Source organism: Pseudorca crassidens, chromosome 4, assembly GCF_039906515.1.
Source record: "Pseudorca crassidens isolate mPseCra1 chromosome 4, mPseCra1.hap1, whole genome shotgun sequence".
Taxonomy (NCBI): Eukaryota; Metazoa; Chordata; class Mammalia; order Artiodactyla; family Delphinidae; genus Pseudorca; species Pseudorca crassidens.
Genome location: NC_090299.1, coordinates 10,077,531 through 10,094,612, shown reverse-complemented (window position 1 = coordinate 10,094,612; position 17,082 = coordinate 10,077,531). Strand labels below are relative to the sequence as shown.

The 17,082-nt window shown below is 36.3% G+C and overlaps 1 pseudogene; it reads right to left on the bottom strand.

The window, feature by feature from the left end:
• Nucleotides 1-4,985: 4,985 nt before the first annotated feature.
• The window catches only part of LOC137224146 (large ribosomal subunit protein bL9m-like), a 35,671-nt pseudogene continuing 23,574 nt past the window's right edge, over nt 4,986-17,082 (bottom strand).

The window sequence follows — 17,082 nt, the reverse complement described above, 5'->3', positions numbered from 1 at the left end:
CTTTCTTCATATATGGATAAAACACTTTTAATTGATATGACTGTTGATATGACTGTTCTAGAAAATTGTTTAGGGGTATACTTTCTTTTACACAGAAGTACAATGAATACAGGTATAGAATTTATTTTTGTTTCACACATTAACATGTTTGAACTTTCCTGATTTATGAGATCAGAAAGTAAAATTTAAAAAAAAACATGTTTTTACAAAGTTGTGTTTAGAATATAGACATCCACATACCATATTTACACAGAAAATATGTTGAGTGGATGTGTGTGCATATACATACACAAATATATAAATATGGATACACCTATATTTATGTATCTTTACATGGTATATATATATATATATATATACACACACACATATATATATATACACACACACATACACATATAATCTATAGACATTTCACCAAATGATCTAAAAGTATATCTATTATCCTTCAGAAATGATGTGAAAAACAATGCTCTTTGTTTAAAAACAGATTATTAGTAATTGATTTGCATTCAATCAAGGCCAATAGGGTCTCTTTAAGATACAGATAAATTATATTCATTATTTATTCTTAATTAAAAAGGGACTGAAAACACACCTTGAGGGAGAGAGGGGAATTAATGTAAGCATTAGAGGGAATGATTTTTTTTCCCTTTCTAATACGAAGCGTTTCTAACATGATTTACATGATTAATATTTGATGTATACAATTATCAGTAATAACAGATCATGTAACTATTTTTTCAAGTTCGAATAGTTCATGCAGATTAAGTATGCATACATTCCCAATTCAAGAGACAAGGGATAAAAAAGTGAACATAAAACTAGATTTAAGAAAAGATGTTTTTTCTGAGAAATGTTTTTCAGTAAATTCAAAAAATCTGACTGACATTGTCTTCCATAGTTCGTTAAATTTCATCAAATCATTTATCACATAGACTAAATATTGCTCTGCAATCTTATTACATTCTATTTTCCATTCCTTTCCTTTTCAAATGTTAAAATATAACTACTGTCCTCAAGCCTGAGATCCAGGCCTGCCCCACTCACACCTTTTAGTGTATGATCTTGCTTCCAAGTTCAGAGAAATAGTTTAGGCATCAGAAAAGACCTTATAACTTCTCTAAGAGCCTCATAATCTCAACGTTATTGGCACCCATCCTTTCATCTTAAAAGGAAAATTTACGTCACCGTTTGTATTAATCAGGACCGTTGTGATTACAAGCCATAGCATGTCAACCCATGCTGCTTTAAGAGAAAAGGACAACGATGGCGGTAACAGAGAGGTCTATGCATTGGTCTGGTCAAAGATCCAAATGAGAAAACAAATTCTTTAATTCCAAGACTGATCTAGTCACCAATGTTTTTAACCCTGTTTCTTTCTGTCTGCTTCCTTGGACATCTTGCTCCATCAATCATCTCTTTGCCTTCCTCTCCAGTGTTTTTTCCCTCAGTATATATACATGTTCAAACTTTCCTAACTTAAAACTATATCCTTCCACATCTAGATTCATTTACATGTATAGTCTCTCACTTTGTCTCAGTATACCTCAACTCAACCACCAAGGTGTACCTTTACCTCAAATCCTCACGGTTCTAAGGACAAACCCTAAAACTCAATATATCTGAAAATTAAAGTCTCACCTCGGACCCTACAGAACTTGTCCTGGGTGCTACAGGTGCTTTCTGCCACAGGTATTTTCTAAAGCTAGCACCATGCATAATTCAATCTCTGAGTATCCTTGGCTTCTAGCTCTTCTGCTCGCTCTTTAAGAGGCTTTCAGACTTCACTTCCAACTCATTATGAGCCAAGGCCTCCTCTTACTGAAGGCCTTATTTGCATGAACATAAAGCCACTATCTCAACACCATTTCCTTAAACTTAGAGGATAGAGCCACGTGCACTGGGCGAGGGGGTTGTGATAGAAGGATAGACAACAAGCTTTTTGGATATTTGGCTCACCATTGCAACCACTGGTGTTCCACGTGTATCTGTTTTATAGCTAAGATGCCAAATGATATTTTAAAATACTTTCACAGCTAAAGAATATTTAAACACCACTGTTTTACTGGATAAAATACAAACAACTTCCGTTCATACTCTGACCAATGAATGTAACCTTCCTTCTTCCCAAGTCTGCCTCATATTTTTCAGTCTAGGAACCCTGAATTGTATTTCCCCTTGAACAACCCTCTCTCAACCCCTTTGCACCTTGTACTTGGTATTCATTTTGTGTGGAACCTCCTCAGTCACTTTTTTGTTTGGAGAACACCTGTTCATCCTTTACTCCTCAATGACACAAACTGCTGATTTTTCTCTGACATCTTTGACTTCTATACATGGATGTCTACACTTCTTTCTTTCTTTCTTTTTTTTTGGCAGTGCCATGTGTGCCACGCGGGATCTTACTTGACCCTCCATTTCTTCTAGAAGCGATTTGAAAATGAATCACAGAATGACTTTTGCCTCCCTGGCGTTTATAACCCAGAGATATCTGAGAATCGTATACAAAATGCTTAGCAATGAGGACAGGATTGCAAGCATTGTCTAAGATATGCGTACGAGGTAAGAGCTTATGCAGTGAAGTCTGTGTAGTTTATTCGAGAAGACTTATTCATAGAGATGAGTTTAAGTAGAGATTAGAGAAGACAAATGAAACTAAGTTATGTATAAGTAGATTATCTCTATTATAATTTGTCAGTAATAATCTGTAGGCTCTTTATAAATGTTTTGGTGGAGACCACTTCACTTTATTTTGTTGATGTAATAATGCCTACATATTAAACCAATAGGTTGACAAATGAACAATTTAATATAACAACCATAGAGGAATTTTAAATTGCTATAGGATAGTTTCTTTTTTTTTTTTTTTTTTTGCTGAATATACCAGTTCCCATCTTATCTATATACTGTCATCAAATTAAAGCCTAAACTTTTCAGAATATTGAAATAGAAGGCATTTTGAGTTCTTCGTCCAAGTTCAGCTAAATTACTTGGGAAGGATTTTTCTATTTTCAGGGTTTAGTTTGACAGCAGTGTTATCAATATCAGAAACTATAAATAACTCACTTTTTTCATCCCAGGAGTTTAGCAACATGCCCAGCATTTAGTATACTTAGTTTAATAAATTAGTGTACTTAGTATAAATATAAATCGAAAGGTTTTATGAATGAAGCTACTCAATTTAGATTGATGTTCTGTATTAATCAGAGAAGTAATGTAGTATTTCTCCTGGAATTCTATAGAAGCAGAGACAAATTGATTTGAGAACAGAAGGGATATCTGGATAACTTTTCAAGTTAAGTCTTCATAGTGTGACTTAATTGCCCTTAATGAAATGTTGTGAATTCTTTGAATAATTCACATATCCTATAGAGAAAATTGTACATACATGTAATAGCTATCAAAAAAGTTCACTATTTTTGTTATATATTAAAATAAAAATGTATTAAATATTTGTGTGGGTTTTTTTCCTGGCATTCCTCCACTTCTTACTACAGTGTCTTTTTTTTTTTTCTAAATACAATTATTTAATTATTTAATTTAAATCACAGAGAGAAAATTGGCTTCAAGTAGGAAACTCCTACGGGATGTCTTCTTTCCGTAAAACAGAGGAGAAACTTGAACAGACACAATAGCTTTAGTTGTAGAAGCATAAGGATCAGTAAATCCCCATTGTGTTGTTGATTAAAATGATAGTTGGGAAAGGCAAATAGTAGCAACATCTCTAGAATGCCATAGTAAAAACAATATTTCACACTAAAGGGGCTTCCTGTTATTCATAACTTGAGATTTCTTAAACAAACCTGTGTTTAATGTTTGGCTTTGACTTTGTCACTTTCTAACTTTGTAACCTTGGATAATCTCTCAGCCTCAGAGGCCCCATGGGTAAATTTGGGTTTTTTATACCTTTCTCCAAGCCTTGTTAAATACACAAACTATAAAGTGACAATAACTGGTAGAGTTTTTATTGTTTCTAGGATGTTGATGACAGGATGGTGATTTTTAAGCAAGTCACCATACCAGGCCCTAAGCTAAGATCATTGGACGCAATGGTGAGTAAGTTCTGACGGCTCAGAACCTCATATTCTATGTTTCTATTGCACACAAGTTTTCCATAATTTTGAAAAATACTATGATGTAAACCGACAAAGACTGAATTGTCTTCATCTGGTCTGAAGATTTTACTCTCTCTTTATACCAGATGGAGCAGAATAACATCCTTTGCCTTGAAATCAATACTTAGATAAGTAAGCTTGGAGTACATCCAAAGAGAAGTTTTATCCTTTATTCAATTATCAAGTATATCATATGTTCAATACTCTGTTTAAAAGCCAGTGATCATAAATAAACTTTTTTTTTTTTTTTAAAGAACACACCGCTTCATTTTTTTTTTTTTTTTTTTGCGGTACGCGGGCCTCTCACTGTTGTGGCCTCTCCCGCTGCAGAGCACAGGCTCCGGACGCGCAGGCTCAGCGGCCATGGCTCACGGGCCTAGCCTCTCCACGGCATGTGGGATCTTCCCGGACCAGGGCACGAACCCGTGTCCCCTGCATCGGCAGGCGGACTCTCAACCACTGTGCCATTAGGGAAGCCCCGCACCTCTTCCTTTTTTCTTGAGGTACAAACATTCAGTTTGGATGATGAGAATGAGCTAGCTCTACCATTTACTCCAATGAATTCTAATGGAGGAAGAGGCTAAATAGGATGTAGACTCTTTTGGTCTATTAATACTCAATTTATCAAAATTACAGCCGGGTATTTCTGGAGCAGGACTGCCCCAACAAGGCCAGATGTGATAACTGTTGAAGATGAAGATGGCAAATAGGGACAATTCAATATGTATATACAGTCTACTCTGCTGTCTTCCAATGGTCTCTAAAATTCCATACTGGGTCAGAGCTGGGAGTGATACTATGGTGCTGGACCACCTTTGCTCCACTGCTCCTCGAATTCTGCTTTGCTATTTTTAAGGGAGAATAGGTTCAGATAGTCTGCGAGTTGGTGGGGGCCATTCCCTTGGCTAACCAGTACTTATATATTTTGGTCTTAGGCCTCTCAAAGTTCACCACAGACACAGGTACCCTCACAGTGCCAAGCCCATTTACAGTGTGAAATAAAATTCATATTTTATGGTGACAAGAAAGTTATAAATATAAAATTTCTTCTCTGCCCTTTGACCTCCCTTCACCCTCCACTGTGCATCGTGTATCTGTATTATGAATTGACCAAACCTCCCCCATGGTCAGGAATACCTGCTCAACCAAAGAGAGCAACATTCTTCTAGCACCAACAAGACAACTCCTTAAAAGATAACATTCCTTCTTGATCTTATAAAGGGTCACATGACCCACCAAGATGCCACTTAGATCTGGATTATGTAAATTGTCAATACATCATTTGATGTTCAGCCCTCTGTCTCAAAAAACTTATGTAACTGTGCCTTGATTTCTAACTGGCAGAATAGTTAGTTCTCATAACTTTCTGAGATGCTCTTCCCAGGTTATAATCCTCAAATTTGGCTTGAATGAAATTTTCCAATTCTTTCTTAGATCAACTGATTAACTTTTTGTCCACAACCGTCACCTCACACCAGTATTCGCCCCTCTGTGCGATGGGCTTTCCTGGTAACTTTAACGCATGTGGGGTGACCACAACACCAAGATTTCTGAGGAAGTGGCCAGCAACCATTTCAGGGTTTAGCTCCCTTTTTTTTTTTTTTTTTTTTGCGATACGCGGGCCTCTCACTGCCGTGGCCTCTCCCGTCGCGGAGCACAGGCTCCGGATGCGCAGACTCAGCGGCCATGGCTCACGGGCCCAGCCGCTCCGCGGCATGTGGGATCCTCCCAGACCGGGGCACGAACCCGTGTCCCCCGCATCGGCAGGCGGACTCCCAACCACTGCGCCACCTGGGAAACCCTAGCTCCCATTTTGACACTGTTCTTCATTCCCTCGTCCAGGTGACATCGTTTCAGAAATCTCACTGTCGCCTCACCTGCCTTGGTCTGGATCTTCTCTGGTCTTCCTTCTTGTCTCAGCAAGTTCTCCTCTTGAAACGGCTTCTCGTTTTCAGGAGATGCATATACAGCCAGTCCTTGAGGAAGTAGTCAATTACCGCCCACAGATTCTTTTCACTGAGACCAGGTCACCTCCTCCACTGGCTGCGTGAGGATGAGCTGCAAGTTATCTCTGGGCTGGTGTTTCGTGTCCTCTACCAGCTTGTGGACGTGGTGTTGCCGGTGCAGGCACGGGCTTCCGGCCCTCTTGAGCTAGCAGTGCTTTCCCCCAGAGCAACCCGATGACCGAGCTCCGATTGTGAGAGAGGCTGAGGTCAAGCTCCAAGCCGGGTTCGCCCCTTTCAAGTTGCGCCTGCAGGCTCTCGGGACTTCCTGGTCGCAGCAGCTTCTAAGCGCCCGCCCGCAGCAGAGCTCCGCCCCCCCAGGCCGCGCATGCGCAGCCACCATGTTGTTCTACACGGGAAGCGATACCGCACAGAGGAGTTTGATACAGTCCCTGAACTGTAACTGAGGCAGAAGGGCGTCAGAATCTTCAGCTAGGAAGGTAAGGATGAGGTCCCCATCCCCAGATTAAAGTAAATTGCAATATATCATAAGGAGAAATTGTGAAAGATAGGCAGAGGTAATCTAAAATTCCTAGGAATTTACTTGCCGTTTAACTTTGCTCAGAAGTGTTTCATCTATAGTTGCCTTTCTTTTTTTTTAACATCTTTATTGGAGTATAATTGCTTTACAAGGTGTGTTAATTTCTGCTTTACAACAAAGTGAATCAGCTATACATATACATATATCCCCATATCTCTTCCCTCTTGCGTCTCCCTCCCACCCCTCTAGGTGGTCACAAAGCACTGAGCTGATCTCCCTGTGCTATGTGGCTGTTTCCCAGTAGCTATCCGTTTTACATTTGGTAGTGTATGTACGTCCATGCCACTCTCTCACTTCGTCCCAGCTTATCCTTCCTTCCCTCTCCCCGTGTCCTCAAGTCCGTTCTCTAGGTCTGCATCTTTATTCCTGTCCTGCCCCTAGGTTCTTCATATAATTGCTTAGTTTATACCTGTTGACTGAAAAAAAAAAAAAAAAAAAAAGCACAGCCTAAAAGTTGAGAGTTGTGTTTTAGTCGACAGACATTCTTAGGACTTCAAGCCTTGGAGACAGTATCTTAACTCTGAGAGACTGCTACAAACAGGAAAGGAGGAGGCCAGGATATAGAGGAGTATTTGCAACAGAATCAGGTAGTCAGAACATTAAAAGATTACTATTAATAAAAGAAAACCAGATACCTCAAGTTAAGGAAGTTAGCACTTTTCTAGGTATGGGAAGATGCAAGAGTCTGGGCTCACTGAAATCATTCTTTTGATGTGTACCTCAGCTCTCTGGGGCCAGTATCCTGTGTTTTCTCATCCTGAGTTTCCTCAGGCTGCACCACCAGGGGTGACTGTAGTCTGATGACTGGTAGACTGTGGGCATTCCTTGTTTCCTTCCTGAGTTCCCTCAGGGCTCACTGTCAGGGCATCTGCAATGTGATGGCTGATGGCTCTGACATCCTTTGTTTACTGATATGACAGGCAGTAATTTAGTTCTCATACCTCATACATGTTTGAGGAATTCTCAATAACTGTGATACTCACTAACATTTGTTGAACACTGATTATCTCCCAATTACTGTATTAAACAATTTCCATTATATTTCTTTCTTACAACACATACTATTGGTCAAATTACAAAGAAAAAAATTCCCTCCAGCTATGTTAAGCAGAAAGGAATTTATTACAGATTATTAAATCTCTCACACAATCCTGGACAGGGTTAAGAAAAGAGAGATCTCGGAACCCTTTTCAAAGCTATGCGGCAGGACCAACTTTCTAAGGGAACTATTGTCTTGTCTATGTTCAGTAGGTGTATCAACACAACACTGCCGTAGTCAGGAAATGGCCATGATGAGGAAGCCACTGTTATTTTGGATAGGAAAAACTTTAGTAAGCAGAAACCTCTGTAAACTATTGACTTCTGTATCAACAAGCAAACACATCTTTTTGTGTTTACAAGATACCTGTTAGCATAAGGCCACTAAAAAAGAACCTCTCCTCTGTATAGAGAGGGATAGTGTGCTTATTACCTATTATTTCCTAAAAGCTGGGAATATATGTTTCTTGAGCATATTCTCTGGTTTGAGTTTTGCTGTGAGCTCCATAGTAGACAAACCATCCTTTGAGTTTGAAATCAAGTCTAAAATGGAGCAAAATATGAGTAGCATAATGAAGTTTATTATTAAATTATATAGGTAACGAATGCTGACCTCATTTTCCCATCAAAGCAAGTTAAGCATCAGTGGTAATTGATCTACATACTTAAAATCTAAAAGAAACCTCTAATAATGATAAATTTGTTGATTCCTTTAATAGTTAACTGTGGTTGTTCAGAGACTTTTTTTTTTTTTTGAGAATGTAGTTCTCTTTCATGTGTTTGTGTATTACAAATAATTTAAACCATCAACATTATTTCACTCATACACATGAAACAGTACAACTTGATATCTTTTATTATTTACTATAAAAATATCCTGGGGCATCTAATGAGTTGTAGTCCAAATTATGTGTTCAACAAGAGAGCCTGCTAAAATTCTCTTATGCAAATCTGCTCCTCATATTATATTTGTCATTTCATATTCACCAAATTTCTTTAAGTTTTCAGACATTGTACCAGACTACACATCCTTGGCAAACAACATGATGAGATATATATTACAAGGCCACCTTAAGTGACATCACTTCTAATATGTACAAGGATTTGAAAGAGAAACAGAGCTGCCACATTGATTAATAACTTGATGTATTTTCAAATTAATACTCTTTATTTAGTGGACATTGTTAGAAATTTACTAAAGATTTTTAGGTGGGGAAACAGAGCAGAATGTTTAATATTACATAGTGTGACTGATTTCTTTTGAAAACCTCCACTAAATACATCTCTTTTATAAATCTCTCTACTCTGCCTTCCAGCCTGTGTGTCTCTGTTCACTCCTTTCCTTCAGAGCTCAGTGTTTTCTGTGTAAGTATCCCTTTCCTAGATCTTTACAATGAGGGTGCAGATTTAATTTGTGATCTTCTGTGTTCTATTGTAATTAACTCTCTGTAGTAGGTTTCAGTATGGCAGGGATCTTCTTTTATAGCAACATTATTTTGCTTGTTAAAATTGTAAGAAAGTTCCAAGGATTTAAGATTGGTACTTTAAAGTAATGAGTTGTATAATACACAGCTTTAAAAATCTATCCATTTATGTTGCATAAGGAAAAACTGAAACAAGTAGAGTCAACTGGATACACTCCTGCCTCACATCACACACAAAACTCAATTGTAGATTGCATAATTTAGAAGAAAATATCATGCAGTATCTTTGTGACTTTGGAGTAGATAGGATTTCTTAGACATAGCTAATGATAAGTGAAAATAATAATTTGTGCTGCATTAAAAATAATAACTTCTGGGCTTCCCTCGTGGCGCAGTGGTTGAGAGTCCGCCTGCCGATGCAGGGGACGCGGTTTCGTGCCCCGGTCCGGGAAGATCCCACATGCCGCGGAGCGGCTGGGCCCGTGAGCCATGGCCGCTGAGCCTGTGCGTCCGAAAAAGCAACCTACAGAAGGAAGATGATTTCACAGTACATGGATCCAAATAAAGGATTTTTATCCAAAATAAATAAAGAACTCTTACAAACTAATAGTAAAAAGACATAAATCCACTGGAAATATGGGCAAAAGGTTTCAGCAGACACTTAATAGAAGAAGAAATCCAAATAACCAATCAGTAAACATATGAAAAAGTGCCAAGTACATTGGTCATCAATTTATAGAGTAACGAAAGAGGCCAAGTAATATATTGTGTTAGAGTTCAGGTTCATGGTTATCTTTTGTTCTGTAATACCTGAAAGGGGACCAGGAGGGATTCTGGAGTGCTAGGGGTAATTCCATTTCTTGATCTGGGTGCTGGTTATTCAGGTGTGCTTTATTTGTCAGCAACTCTATGATTATGACAGGTGCAATTTTCTATATGCAGTTTAAATTATAGCCAAAAGTTAAAGAAACTGGAAAGAACACAATTATTCAATAGATACACACAATAAGAAGGCTCTTCTCAGAATGTTGGAGAATTTTGTTGTGGAGATGAACTGCATCTGATGCCCAAATAGGTAGTAGTCAAGAGAAGTCAGAAATGCCCATGACAGAGTCAAATCATTTGTGCACAAAAGAGCGTAGAATATGGAGGTACAAAAACAGCTGTTATCATGTTACTCTAAATTAGAAATACCCCTCATTAAATAGAGGGATGTTTTCTCTCATATTAAAATAATGATGCATGCCACTGCTCCCAGCTCAGTAACATTCACCATTAGTTGTCATTTTTGATTTTTTAAATGACTGAAAATGTAAAGAATAGGGGGATTGTTCCTGATGGAGCTATATGACTGACAAGTTGTCTTCTATTTATTTTGCACTAGGTAGTCCTATTCAGTTCTGCTGTTGATTTAAGTTTGTGTTGTAGGCGTTGATATAATATACTCCGGAAGCTGTGTGTGCCGGAAACAGTACATTTTCTGATCTCCTAAATTAAATTGCATTTGGCTGTACTCTCACATTTACCAGAGTGGATAGATGTCCAACTAATGTGTGGACCCTTCCTCTTTTCCTGCTGTTCTTCTAAAAAGCAGTAAATTGTTTATGGGTACTCAGATCAGTAGAAAAAAAATTATACTTAACAGAAATTTTTCTGTTGCTCTAAGAATACGTACATCTTAATTACTAAATCCAGCATGCACTTTGATTTTGTTTTCTAACTTGATATTTTGGTGGCATTTAAAATATTTTCTCACCAGATGCTTACACGTTCTTTTAATTGTATTCTGAAGAATTTTTCTTTTCTGATTTTCTTAGGTCTTTATAACTTCTACATCTCATGTTTTTTTAATCCTGTTTTATTCAGTATTGGGTTTTCCCTAAGTTCCCTCCTAGATCTTCTTTTTATCTTCCTCTGCATTCTCTGTCTGAAAGGTATCTATCCACCTTCATATAACTATGAAGTTATATGAAGGTGGATAGATTTTTTAACTAATAACTAATAAATTTTTAACTAATAACTATATTTTTGTATCTTCAATTTTTGTATCTTCTTCTGACACTTTATCTTAGTTCCTAATCCAGGATTAACTATTGCCTCGTAATCATTATTACCTGTGATACCTTACTCTTTTGTAGGTCCTTTAATCAAGATGAATAAAATCAATTTTACTGTTATACCAAAAGTTTTCCTTGTTCTGAAATACCTGTATAAAATTAACTTTTTCTTATAACTTATGACTAAAACAGATTCTAGACCCAAATCTCTTTAATATGTCTATCCTCTTCCATCCCAATCAATTTAACCTATGGAAGTTTCCTTCACTTTTTTGCATAACTCACTGCAATAATTTTTTTTTTTTACTGGTTACCAAACTCATCTCTTTGCCTTCTAATATACCAGGCCTGAAACTTATCTTTCAGAAGTACATAACCATCACATTATTTGCTTTATTAGTTTAATCAGAGGTTCCGCATGGTATAGAAGGTGAAGTATAAACTCCTTCCAATGTGAAAACACTCCTTTCAGCCTCATCTTATACTACTTCGCACCGGATACTGTGCTCTACTCAGGGAGGATTTTTTGCCATGTCTTCATGTCTCCTTGTCTTATTCCATATTCATTTTTCTTGCCTGGAATACTTTTCCTACATACACACTTTGAAAATTTCTCCTCTATCGCCTGTATTGAGGCAGTTATCACTTGCTCTGTGTTCTCCCTGATAGGTTTAAGTGTACAAAAGGTGCAAGGTATACAAAAGGACAAACTCTCTGTCCTCGTGGAGATGGCATTCCACCCAGAATTGGAGCCAGACAATAAACAAGTGAACAAATAAATAAATAAGAAAATCACATGTTAATATACATGCTTGGAAATAAACAAAAAAGGTTTAGGCACTCTAACATAACTGGTTGCAGAAGGAATTTTAAAGAATAAGTCTTATGTTTGAGCATAGAACTTTAGCTGGGGCTTTGTACCAGTCAGTAATGGCGTTTAAATATAGTTTTTTTTTCTTATTCAAGAATTCTAGAAGTAGGCTGTTGCTACCGTGACTTAGTTATCCTTAGCTTCTTAGCTTTCTCCTTTAAGCTTGTTGCCTCATGGTCACCCGATGCCTCTCCATTCATCCTACCTCTGTACAAAGCAGAAAGAGGTAAGGAGTAGTTACATCTGTTGTTTATTTTGGGGGAAGCAATGTGTTTCCCAGAAAAGTGTACAACAAATTTTTGCTTATATTGTATTGCCAACAACTGGGAAATATGTATGCACTAATAGTAAAGGAGTTTAAGAAACTGTAGACTGTTACTGTTATACTTAGCTTGAAATAAACATGATCTCTTCCTCTATACAAAATATTGAGCAAAAAAGATAGGAAACGGGCATGCTGAGTAGGCAACTATTAGTGAATGCCGCAGACCTTAAGGTTGAGAAATAGTTGGTCATGTCAGGCATCCCAGGCACAGGGAAACTCCAGTGGGAAAGCCTTTTGTGTATTTGTATCTGAGGAATAAAAGTAGGTTACTGAAGCCTGATAGGAGTGAGAAAGATGGAGTATGGTAGATGATGGATTCAGACATACAAAGTCTAAGATTATAACATCTATCTCCTGCGTGGGATCCTCAATTACTCAAGTTGAGGACCTACTTTTTATGCATTTCTTTATTCTAAGCACCTTGAAGCGTTCTAGGCTAATAGTAAGTTTTTTTTCATGAGTGAATTTAGGGTAAAGCTTTATATAAATATACTGAGGAGCTCAGTGATTTCCTTTTTTATAAATAGCATAAACTGTATTCACAGGAACATATGGTAATAGGTCAAAATCTTATGACTGGTAGTCTTCATTTTTAGCGTAGATTTCTCTAAGGTTAATCATATTATTTGAAAACACAAAGGCCTATTTTAATTGTCAACTGCCTCAATTTCATAATTCCTCCTTACATATGTTGTTTTGTTTTTGCAAAAGAAGTCATAAGAAAAATATATTGGTATGTTGGTCTCAATTATCAAAATAATTTCATAAATTCTGTTTATTTTTAACTGTGGAGCTGCGATCATATTTGATATTTCACAGCTGTGAAAAATTCACAAATAACTTTGTTTAGTAGTATTTGATTAAGAAATTATAGATTCTGATTTTTTAAATTGGGTGCTGAGATTTGAGTAAATGGTCTATTTAACCAAATGTTACATTGAGTATATGATATATTAGCCCTATTTTAGGTGGTGTGCAGTTTTTATCATATGACCCGAAAAGAAATGATTGACTCTATTATTTTCTAAAGCGATATGCTAAATTGCAACTAGTGTTACACTTCACATCAAGTAAGGCAAAGTTTTTCTTTGTAATTGTTCTTTTGAATTCTTTTTAAATACAAAGCACAAGGCCCAGTGAGGAAAATACTAGCAGTAATTTTTCTTATAGTCATAATAAAAAGCTATTTGTGGAAAAGTTGATAATATGCTACAGTTGATTTATATTCAGTTACATACTATGTGTTATAACATTCAGAAAGTTTTTTGTGATTTATTTATCTTTACAAGATCTACAAAACCACTCAATGGTTTCTATTTTCTGTTTTACTTCTTTAAGACCAAAATTTTTTTTTAAAAAGTATATATATATATATATATATATATATATGGTTTTAGGTTTAATTTTTTTCCATCTAACACTAATGAAAAGTGGTACATTTTTGTGTAATTAATAAATGTTTATAAAGCACAGAGTTATTTCCGAGGTTCCCATGTACCTTATACTGAATTATTTTGAAAGTTTAATTTTTCCTTGTTGTGTTTCCCATCTGGTCTTACATTATCATTCTATGATCTATTTCCAAAATAATGCTGGGAAATGGAGTGTTGATTTCTTCTTTACTAAAATATATTTTTATTATTTTTGAAGTAATGAAAACATTTCTATTTTTGTTTCATTAGCTGGCAACACCTTTTTCCATTATTTTATTTTAGCTGGCTAAGTTTAAATTTGACTCTGTGCCTTTTAAAATTCAAAGTGAAATAATCAGAACATTTGACTTCCATTTGCCATCAGCTGAAAGATTAGTTACTTCGACTAGAGGACAATATAATCAATAATGGCTAAATTTATGCCTAAGATGACCATCCTTGAAGATATCCTTTTCCTCCTTGGAAGCATAGTAAAGTCCATCATAAATCTGGCCAGGAAAAAGACCCTCAATTCCTTTTAACTATCTGTCACTCTCCTAAATTCCATTTTTATGGAAGGGAGGTAAAATAATAAATCACAAACCATTAGTCATGGAAGATCAATCATATTCCTAAAATATTCTATTCTACCACTTAAGGTCTAGATAGTTTTTATACACAGCCAAGCAGACTGTTTTTTGCCATTTTCATACTAATGGGCTCCCCCAAAAAATTGCATAATAAAGCTTGGAATTATCAGGATAATTTAGATTTATGTTATTTTCCTGGATTAAAAAAGTAATTCAGCAGGCTTATACTTCCTTTTGTTACTCAGCTATAGTTTCAATCTTCATATGTTCCCAGAGTATATAAGTCAAAGTACCTAATAAATATTAAATAATTATTCTAATGCTTACTTCCAGGTTCAGAAGCAATGGAAGATGAAAAGCAAGGTTTTACTGTGCTTACCATCTCATTCTAGAAGCACAAAACTGCATCAACAATTGAAATTTAGAGGAAATATAACAGTAACATAGTATTACTCTCTTTTAACTAGAAGCAAGACCTGTTTAGTCTCCATAAAAAGATATAGTCAGGTAGTCTGCAAACAAAATCATGCATATTTATTTTTCTGACTATGAAACCTCCAGAGTACTTCAGTAAGGCATTATTTTTCCTCAATTAGACATTGCCATTCCCTTCAGTACCATAATGTGTATCTTTATAACTTCTCCCTACCCCTTCCCATTTCAAATAAATTCAAATATGTGTTTCTGTTCATTAGTCACAGACTTGTTCTATTCTTCCAAATTAGAATACAGCATTTCCCAGTGAAATATTATTCTGGTCTTACCTCCCAGTGGTGTGTTCCAGAGGAGACATTCCATGTAAGCGTCCTTCATATAAGTAAGGATGGCTTGGAGAACTATATTAAATCATCTTTTCTATAGACTGAAGATCTCTAATTTCTCTAATCTTCTGTAGCTGTGTCAAATTTTCAATTATTTTGACTATCGTTAAAACCTTCCCCAAAGAGCTTTCTCTTGAATTACATTGTTCAAAAGTCTGCACACTCTCCTGGCAAAATCCTGACCAATGTTCGTGATGGCAGAAGAATTGCTGGATTCTTTTCCTTCATCTTGCATCACTATATCAAAATGTATTTAAATGTTATGCTTTTTAACTTACAGTTGTGTCATCTGGCATTATTGAGCTGCCTCTCCTCAAAATACTCTCCTCTCTTGGCTTTCATGACACTGCATCCCGTTACTTCCATATGTGTATCTCTGTCTATGACCACTCAGTTTCTTATATATACTCTTCCTCTTCTATCTGTATACTTTCTTTTCTTGGGTTCTGCCTCTGCTGTTAGTCTCTCTTTACTCTTGCTGGCTTTTCATAGCTACATTCATATCTTAAACTATCATTGATATAGCTATGCTCTATGGGTTAAATTTCAACCTTTCTCCAGATCTGCCCATCCTACTAGACATCCCGTGTGGATGTCCCAGTCTCTCTTCCATTTTTCCCTCAGCACATCCAGGTGAATGGTGTTATCTGTCCCCAAATGTCAAAGTCTGAAATTTGGAAGCCCCTCTTTATTCAAAGTGTCACTGCCTTAGATCAGGGAGTTCACTCAGATTATTCAAATGGCTTCTTTATCCTTTTCTCTGTCTTTAATTTCTTACCCTCTTCTCTTATCCTTGCTGCTGACCTTTTCAGTATATCTTTAAGTATTGTCACAGTTTTTTTCTATAATATGCCAATTAGATAGTACACTGTTTCTTTTGCCTGGACTATCCTTTTTCAGTCTCTGTTACTACTTTCATGTAAAATATAACAAACCAGGAAGTCTCTAGAACATCCTACCTCATGTTTCCATTAAACTTTGTATGATTGCGACTTTATTGAATGTAAAGCGCTGGTTGTGACTTCTATAGCATGGCTAGACCCCAGCACAGGCAGAGGCATTATCCTCCCATGGAATCCCTTGAATGCCTAGTAAAGTGCATGCAACAGGGTAAAGATGCAATAAGTATTTTTCAAAAATCAATGAATGAATGAACACAAAAAGAATACATATGTTCTTCATAGGCAGAGCCTATCATGATAAATAGCTCTCAAAGACGTATCAGGTGTAGTATTAGGAACTTAAATTTTCTTAGTCATTCTAGAGATTTTCATATTGTAGGTAAGAATTAGTGCTATTTCAATTTATATGAAATATTTCAATTTAAGAATCTATTTAAGGAGTTTTCTTTTCAGTATGCGAAATGTTCAGATTTCCTGTTTATGTCATCATTCCTCCTCATGTGGAATAAGCTTGGGAGATACTGAAAAAATGATGAACTAATTAGAAGACTACATGAAGAGTAAAAAGTAAGAGTAAGGGCAGTAGATTCTTCATTCATTTATTTACTCAGCAAATATTCATTGAGTATATACAACAGGTCGGGCACTGTTAGGTTGTAGATACACAGCAGAGATAATGCACCCCTCCAAGTTTCCCTACAGATTTGTCTATCAAGCTTCCTACTCAGAATTTTCACTCAGTTGTTTAATATGCAGGTCAAATTTATATGTCCAAAACCAAGGTCTTGAAAATTTTTCCCAACTCCTATTGCTATCTTAGTCTTTCTCATCTCAGTTAATGAAACGATTGTCCACACAGTTTCCCAGGTTAAATACCTGCAAGTCATTCCTTATTAATTTTTCTTCATATCTCAAATCCAATACAACAGTCAATCTATCAGCTCTATATTCAAAGTATATTCTTTTGGTTCACTTCTTTG